Here is an 8653-nt window from a genome sequence, read left to right as displayed (position 1 = left end):
CCCAATCGCTCCACTTTTCAGCTTTGGAGGATAAAAATGAGAAAAAAAATGAACAATCAAATAAAACAAGAAACGAGAATGAGAAGAGAAAAAAAGGGGGAATGAGGTAAAATGTAATAATGCAGGATATACCGTAAGAGACAAAGTGTTCCGCTTGAGTGCCCTTGCTCCCCTTTGTGATACTCGAGACGAGTGAATAATATCATTTTATTTTTCACACAATCCAACAATTTCTTCATAACCCGCAATTACAACCATTAATTTTATCGCGAATGAAAAGTGAAGCAAATTGTTGGTAATACAGCGGCCGAAGGAGAATGAAAAAAATATTCAATTTTCATATTTTTGGCCCTGCCCAGAACAAAGGACGATTGTGGCCGGTAATTACCTGGCTTTCCCTTCGCATCAATCTCCCCCGGCGGTCGTCACTCTGTGCGAAAAGGCGAAAACAAAAGCGCAACTCTGCACTGCGCGGCTCATTGTGCCGGGTGAATCAGACGTTTTTTTCAGGCTTTTTTTCAATGAAAGCAGAAAAGTTGCATCCTGTGGAGCCGACGAGAAACCGGAACATGCAAGCGGTGGTCGGACACGGGAGTGTCTGGGGGGTTAGACAACCGGGTTACGCTTCGTCGCACCACGCCCAGGCGTATTGCGTTATGTGTGATCGTGGCGTTACGTTTCGGGAGATTCAATGTTAAGGCATGTCCCTAGAAAACAGCTTGTATCAAGATTGTCCCTATGTTTTTCGGAGGTAATGTCTATGGCAGTCCCCAGCTATTGAAGAAAATTCTAACTAGCTGTACTAGACAGTTTGGGAGATAATGAATAATTAAATGCGAGCTTCTAACACGCGAGGCGCAGGCCAAACGGGGTTATGGGTCTCCCGAACTTGATTTTTTCAATTATTTACTTCAGTCATTCGAAAAATTTAAATTATCAATTATTTTTGATTTTTAAATTTCAACGCACATATTAATAAAACTAATGATTGATGCCCAATAGTTTGAACATTCTCAAATAAATTTTTCATAAATCTAATTTTTTTTCATAAAATTGATGTCCCGCTAAATTTTGAGAAACAATTTTTTTTCAAAATTGATTGTTTTCCCATTTTTGAGTGAAGCTCCTTTCAAGCTGTCGATAACGACATGAAATACGTCAACTTTCGATATGACTCACCACTTTTTTCCGTCTGAGGAACTTTCCCCAGTTTATCAATGACGTTATCTACAACTTGAATTTTCCTCAGATTACAGAGAATAAGAAAAATTCTTGACGAAAAAAACAACATTCTTAATCCAGAAATCAAGATAAATCCAACGAAATCACTAGAGCTCGTGTCCATAAAATTCACCACAGAAACCAAGTAAACGACTGCGGGGAGAATAAAAAAGAATGGATTTAATTTATGAAGTATGAGGAAAGAAAATTCACGCGCAATAAATTTTTCAATATTCCCAACCTCTTATCGCCAAAAATCTCCCTCAACCTAAAATAATTAGTCCCGCTAATCAAGATTGTGAATTATTTATTACTGACTAATTATGCGCGAAACTCATATATTCCCCGGACCCGAGCATTAAAGTTCACCCAGTATCACTTGGGTCTTAAAGAAAAAGGTCTATTATGGGTTTAATCTCCGGCTCACCTATCTCAACTGACCCATAACTAGCATAATCTCCGCGTAACGCATTCACGGGTGCGTAATTACGGTGGGCTCACACATTCACTCTCGGTTCACCCGGTCCTCCCCCTCCCATTGTCTCGCAAGTTTTTATAAACTTCTTTAGCTGATCACCACCACCGATATGATAATTATCTCCGTGAGAACCCCCGCTTCAATTTTCGTAGTTTTTTTTCCCTCGTAGTTCCCCACTGCCGCAATTTACTTTGAAAACCAGTGTCTTCGGGACGGCGTAATTTACGACGTGAGACACAAAAATGTCGACTGTTCAGTCATCGACTTACTTCGTGATGACTGAAATTTCGACTGTCTTAAAATAAAATGTTTTTTTTCCGGCGAAAAATAAGACGTTTGATAAACAAGACATTTTTTCTGTCTTAATTTGTGACACTGAAGACTAGTCAGTTATTAGTCATTTATGACGGCGGCACTACGACATTAACTTCTTTAAGACTTGGAATCATAAGACATTTTTGATGACACGCATTCTCGTTTAATTTGTTGAGAGGGAGATGAGGGTGGGAGATGTGAAATGGCCAACTGTAAAATAAGCGTTTGGAAACATCATAAGTTTGAAATAAAACATCCTCAAGACACCTAGAATGTCTAGAATCCATGTCTTAATGTCTTTATTTACAATCCTGCAAATGAGTTAAATTTGAGATCACAAATGCCTCTCAAAAGTCGACAAAAGTCTCTTAATTTCAGCCACTAGTTTGTCACGTGTTCAACAAACACGAAAAATTTCAACAGTTCGCGTTTTTCATTTTGAACCCTCTTGAGACTCGTCTAACTGGTCGCCTCGCGCTCTCCAGGGGCTTGGCCTAGTGCGTCGACATGAAAAAAATCTTGAGTCGATAGAGAAAAAAGTCAATAACCAGATCGCCAGGGCAATTGCAAACAATCTAAACATAATATATAAATTTCAAGTAATCAGATTGAACCAACTCAACCTCCAACCCCGCGTCGGGGGCTGGAATTTGGATCAAGGAGGGCTCTCGCTGCTCACCAAGGCATGACGACTTTATGGAGTTCACACACGGAACGACCTCTATACCAACAGTCTTTGTTTATTGCTTGTATGTAGATTTTATGTCGGACATCAGTCATTAAACAAAAGAATTCATCGTGTACATGTCGTTGAGAATAAATATTTTAATGATGAATGAATTTTCAGTCTTGTAGTACTAGAAAATGACAAATGTAGAGCGATAGAAAAAAAATGAAGATAAATAAACAATGACTTTTATCTGGTCAATTAAAAATTTAACTTCACGAAGTCGATGGACTAGTGTCTCATTTTATTTTTATGAAAACGTAAAAATCGTAGATTTTATTCTGGGCATTTGTTATCGAACGAAAGAACTCACGTATTTATGTTCTTCAAAATAAATATTTCAATGAAGAATAAATTTTAGGTCTTCGAGTGATTGAACATTAAATTTGTCGAACGAAAAAAGAATTTTAAAACAGATAACTCCAGTGGATCAATGCATTAGCGTTTTATTTTTCAAAAATGGAAACATGAAAATTGTAGATTCCATCAGACATCTGTTTTCAAACCGAAGAATTTGTGGCGTTCATGTCGCGGAAAGTAAATATTTCGTGGAAAATTAATTTTAGTTTTTGAAGCGACTAAAAATAAATGAACATGGTGAATCCAAATCCATTAAAAAATCGAGAAGGAAATAAACCGATGATTTCCATTTGTTTAGTAAAAAAATAACTCAATGAATTAATATTTCTTTTTTTCAAAAAATGGGAACGTAAAACTATTGCGGCTTCCAAATTCTGTGAGAGGTCTGTTATTCAACGAAGGAATTCACCGAGTACATGCTGTTGAAAACAAACATTGAAATAATGAATGCAAAGCCATCAAAAAATTGAGAAACAAATTATTGTGAATTGTTTACTCAATAAAAGAATAAACTCAGACGAATCACCGAATTAACGGTTTATCTTCGGAGAAAAAAATTGTTGCATGTAAATTTTATCCCGGACATCAGTTATTAAATAACAGAATTCATTGTGTACATGTTGTTGAAAGTCAATATTTACATGGTGAATCGATTTCAGGTCTCGAATTTATGGAAAATGACAAATGCAAAGTTACTGGAAATTGAGGATAAATTAATTATTTCCACACTGTCAAATTCTTTCTCAAAACTTTCAGCTCTGGAAATTTTATTGAGTAGCACGTGAACTTGTCCCTGTTCCTAGGGTGGGAGTGAAATTTGAGTTTCGTTGTATCTAAAATAAAAGAATCATCTAAATGGGGGTATGATGGCTTCCACACCTTCAAGAATGTTTTAATTAGCAGAAAATAAATATTTGAACTCAAAATAACAAAACAAAGAATAATTTAATCAAGAAATAGTTGAATACAGCCGGCGCCTCCAATTTCTGGACGACTGGGCCATACTTTTTGTTTTAAAAGTCGATCAATAGAAAAAAATAATTGATCACATGCTTGTACTCGATTAATATTATTGAAAGGTGAAATAATCAGGACAATTTTTATTTTATAATTTATGGAATATTATTATCTAATGTTAGGGAAGTTATTCCCTGAAAACTCGAAAACTGGGAACATTAACGAATTCACGGACTCCCATTTTATGTTCTCATTTCTGCAATCAAAACTCAAAGAATCTGAAACCCATAAAAATCCTCGGATTGCGTAAAAGTCCGAGAGTATTATTGACGCAAGTCCAGATAATTTCGTGTAAACCCAGACGAGTATCCAGTAAAAAATAATCGAATTGAAGTGAGTGGGATCTCACCCAGGTAAACTCCATCCACCGGAGGATCGAAAAGGGAGCAAAAACAAAAGTACGATTCAGCTCGTTTCGGCTCGGTTACCGAGCTCTACTCGGTATAATATGGCGGTCTTGTATCACACACACATACACATACACACACACACACACATACACACACACACACATACACATGCACACAAACAACGGGAGAGAACACAGTGCGCTGGCGCGCACTCTCTCTCTCATTCGTAGTGTGTGCCCTTGACACAGTTTGTCCCTACCAGAGAGGAGGCAGGCTTCTCTGCCGGTCTGATATCTGCGCACACTCCAGACGAGTCTTTTCCGGCCCCTATTAAAATTTTCATACAAATACAATCCTCTATTGCCCCACAGTCATGTCTATAATAAAGTAATTACGATGAAATTATTGAAATTGAAGAATCAGGATGAAAATGGCGAATGCCTGACAGAGCTAGAAATTTTTTGAAATGTAACTAATAGTTGCATTTGAATTCCCAATTGATTAAAACAATTTTCTTGATAATTCTATCATAATTCATAAATAAATTTGTGAATAATGATACCACAAATGATTCTATCTCATCTTTTCATCCCGTGTCATTCCCTGCATTTTCGCAATTCTCAATAAAATTTTTGATAATAAAATAATTGACAATCAAAATTGTCAATTATCAACTATTGAGTAAATAATTCTAAACTTCATAAAAAGGATCTTCGATCAGCCAAAAAATCGTCAATCTTCAGACCTCAATCACTTTAACTCATACAATAATTCGGAATTCGAATATTCAATTGATTAATTAATTGATTGATTAACATAATAATGAAAAAATTGTCGAGTAATATTAACTCATTGCCTTACTCAAAACAATGCAAATTTATGATTATCCCGTTTTCTGAAATTCAGGAGCACATTTCCACCAGCACACGAAGTCCACCCATAAATCGATTACCAATAGGATACAATTTTACTCTTTTATCATTATCATTTTTTACTATTTTTTTCCGTTGCCGAGACGATTGCGCAAAGGCTCAACAGCCTGGTACACACGTGGCCACCCGTGCGCATATGCAAACAGTCGCACTCATACAAACCGAGATAAAAAAAATATATCTACCTCCCGCGCACGATTCTACACACGATATTATTGTTATTCAATCGTATGACAAAAGGAAAGGGAAATAGAGAAAGGGTCGAAGGCAGTTATCCTTAATTGCCCATGTGCTTCAGCGGAATGTATTTATAACGCAACGTAATGGCTAACTCTGATCGATGATAATTGATTTTTCGTTTAATTTTATTCAACTGGGACAAGTCTTTTTCTCTCTCTCTAGTTTTTCATTATCTCCATCTGTTTCTACGCATTCGATTGACCATTGGATCTCAATCTGCAATTTTAATTGTCCTTAATTTTATCAGTGTAATTATCCGTTCTATCGATTTTATTTACTAGTCCCTAGGTCTTTTGAATTTGCAGCGATGTTATTTCGGTTATACTTTGATCGATGATGCCGTTATGTGGGTGATATGCAGCGAAAAGGGGATGAGAGAATGGGATCGAGCTGAAAGTGGGCCAGGTTTACTCGGTAACTGTGTCAGCGCTTATCGATTTTCTCCCTCGCCCTCGCGGTGTAACTGCCATTCCCACCCCCTTGCATTCCACCCCCGCATTTCCCACCCCACCCTCGATAATTCCGTCATCATCCGCTGAAACAAACTGTTGCAATAGGTTACTTCTCCCCCACCACCACCACTGGGGGGAAAAAATCCCACTTATTAATTCATTCCGCGGATCTAAAAATAAAATGAAAAAATTGAATTAACTCATTCACACGTACGTGATATTTGTACTCGTGTAGGTGGATTTTTCATCTAGTTTTTTTATGGCTCTGTGACACGGATAGATGCTTCGAGAAAGTCGTTTAGCAAAAAAACCCGTCTAAAGGAACTTCGTCACATAATTACAGCGGCAGTCGTAATACGTATTATGCCTTCGAGCGGTTTTGCGATCGCATATTTGAGGCAGGTCGGTAATGTCAGGAGTCCTGGCTGATTGAAAGGCTGAATCGAGGGATATGTGCATTGTGATTGGGTGGTAATTGACGTGATGCTGGAGGGGAAATGTCATTCATTCGAGAACACCATGAGTCGCGAGGATTGAGAATAAAAGACGGGAAATTTGGATCATTGAGGCGCGACGAGTGCGAGGTTTTTCATGAATATTTCTGAATGCGAGGAAGATGGGGTAATTTTCATGAGGACCTTTGCTGTGGGGAAAATTCAGGGCTACAAAAAAGGTCCTGAGAAAAATTTCTCCATCTCGTGTGGATTCGGGGGTTTCCCGAAAATTTAAATCGGAGGGAGTTCATGGACATAAATAATTGGCGAATTTTGTTGAATATACAATGAATTATTTTTATGATAAATGTTTTAGAGGGAAGGTTAATTTAATATTATTGTTGACTTTAGAAAATCATCAAGTCGAAAGTTATAATTCTCCCATTTTATTGATTATGTATTGAACTATCACGACGAGAGGAAAATATTAATCATCATTTTTTAAATTTGTAAATTGCCTCGCCTTAAAAAATGCCCGAAACATTTCCACAACACAATTTCACAACACAGAACTATCTCGGGAGAGCTTCCAGATGGAAATATCTCCCCAATATCAAACAAAAACGGAAATTTCCCCGACTCTCCCCGCCGCATCCTTCATTCACATTTTAATGAGTTCATTTGAGCTATGAACGAATGAGTATCGCGGTGGTTAATTAACACGTACTTATGATAGTGGGGTTAGGTCAAGTGTAACGAGGTCGATCGATCCTCGAGGGGTGTATCCTCCCCCCCCCCCTCTGTCATAGTGACAGTATTTATGATTGATAAATGATACGTTAAATTGTGGCATGACCTATGAACCAAACTCCCTGTAGAGACAGTCGCTCGATATATCGCCGACAATGTTTCCCCCTTTCGCTGGATATACCAGCAAATTCAATTATTTATTGCGACCCCTAGACACACATTTCATTGATCTATAGACACAAATACGTAGAGTTGCAATAAATGAAGAAAGTTTTCCTTTGTTAAACTTCATTTGTTAACAACTCCATTGTTTCACATTCTTTATTCTTCCCTCTCGACGATTTAAAGAGCAAATTGACGATTTTTTTTTCTTGCGCCCGCGTTCTCGTTCTCTCTGTGTGTATAATCTCTCTCTTGGTACTTGTGGTATGGCTTTCGTTTTCACCCAGCCTACTTGTTAATCCGGTGAGTCAATAGTTGTATAACACTGGAACTGCCATGTTGCGCAATAACCGTTGGTTTCCCTCGCGACCTACTTGCCCACTAAACTAGACACACATTCTTAACCATAGCGCGAAGTATAATCCGCGGCGTGACCCACGCCGCTGGCAGTTTGCTCCTTCGGGGGATCCTTGGATAATAGGTTTAAGGATATCCAAGTACACTGCTAAAAGTTTTCGTCGGAATCTTTCGTACCAAATTCCCGACATTTTTATTGTGCCCGGAGAGAAATTTCTCGGAAAAATTCGAGTGCTAGAAATTTTATTGGGGAAAACGTGGATTTTTACCTGTATTTCTGTGAAAATTTCACAACAACCCCCAGAAATTTTACCAGAAATACCATGAAATTTTACCTTAACAGCACTAGAATTTTTCACAGCCGGTGGATTGTGATTTTTTTCAGTACTCATACTAGAATTTTTCTAGAAAATTTCTCTCCGTGTGTTCAAGTTCCACTGAAATTTCAGGACATGTTGTCATTGAAAAATCAAGTATTCCAGTAATTTTCTGTTCAAAGGATCTGGAAATCAATAAAATATTTGATCTTTTAGTTCGATTATTCTGTAAAAATTCAGAAAAATCAGGAAAGTTCAGGGAAAAATTGAAAACTCATGTCCGGACATTCAAATTGACAAATTTCCGGACATTTTACAATGATTTTATTATTTAAACTTTACAGGTCTGACTCCGAATCTCGATATTGAGCCGTTAGAAAACATTTTAAAAATTTGAAGAGACAATATAACTTATGAATATTTATTAGAGGAATTGACTCATTCGATCAAAATCAAGCGCTTCGATAAAATAATGATTCACGTCCCTTTGGGATATATTTCATTGAATGTAGCAAAGGCCTTCAATTGAAGGCCCGAGTTG

General features: G+C 37.4%; 1 protein-coding gene across 1 annotated transcript in view; it reads right to left on the bottom strand.

The window, feature by feature from the left end:
- LOC107044367 (nuclear hormone receptor FTZ-F1) overlaps nt 1–8653 on the bottom strand; it is a 69414-nt gene that overhangs the window by 40780 nt on the left and 19981 nt on the right. The window lies entirely within an intron of this gene.

This window comes from Diachasma alloeum, unplaced genomic scaffold (genome assembly GCF_001412515.2).
Source record: "Diachasma alloeum isolate Michigan unplaced genomic scaffold, Dall2.0 Dall_scaffold_00714, whole genome shotgun sequence".
Classification (NCBI taxonomy): domain Eukaryota; kingdom Metazoa; phylum Arthropoda; class Insecta; order Hymenoptera; family Braconidae; genus Diachasma; species Diachasma alloeum.
Note: the sequence above shows the minus strand (reverse complement) of the source record. Positions and strands in the feature narration are given on the sequence as shown.